This window comes from Apium graveolens, chromosome 10 (genome assembly GCF_009905375.1).
Source record: "Apium graveolens cultivar Ventura chromosome 10, ASM990537v1, whole genome shotgun sequence".
NCBI lineage: Eukaryota > Viridiplantae > Streptophyta > Magnoliopsida > Apiales > Apiaceae > Apium > Apium graveolens.
The window spans coordinates 129,501,738-129,502,101 of NC_133656.1; the positions used below are offsets into that span (position 1 = coordinate 129,501,738).

Consider the following 364-nt stretch of genomic DNA (forward strand, 5'->3'; position numbering starts at 1 on the left):
AATCAACCTTCATTGATAGCGCTTGGAGCTGGGCTGCAATAGCGGTGGCTGCATCAACTTCCAGAATACCTGCTACCTTGCCTGACGTCATCCTCTGAGTTGGGTTTTGATGCTCATTTGCAGCCATCGTCTCGATAAGATTATACGCCTCAGTATAGCTTTTAGCCCATAAGGCGCCTCCAGCTGCTGCATCGAGCATGGGCCGAGATTGGGCCCCCAAACCATTATAAAAACCAGTGATCACCATCCAATCCGGCATTCCATGATGTGGACATTTTCTCAACATTTCCTTGTAGCGTTCCCAAGCCTCGCACATAGATTCTGTAGGTTGCTGCGCAAACTGAGTAAGAGCACTCCTCATAGC

The 364-nt window shown here is 49.2% G+C and overlaps 1 non-coding gene across 1 annotated transcript; it reads left to right on the top strand.

The window, feature by feature from the left end:
* The first annotated feature begins 257 nt into the window (after positions 1 to 257).
* Positions 258 to 364, top strand: LOC141694161 (small nucleolar RNA R71). Its single transcript, XR_012563487.1, has one exon. It is a non-coding gene; the product is annotated as a small nucleolar RNA R71 (small nucleolar RNA).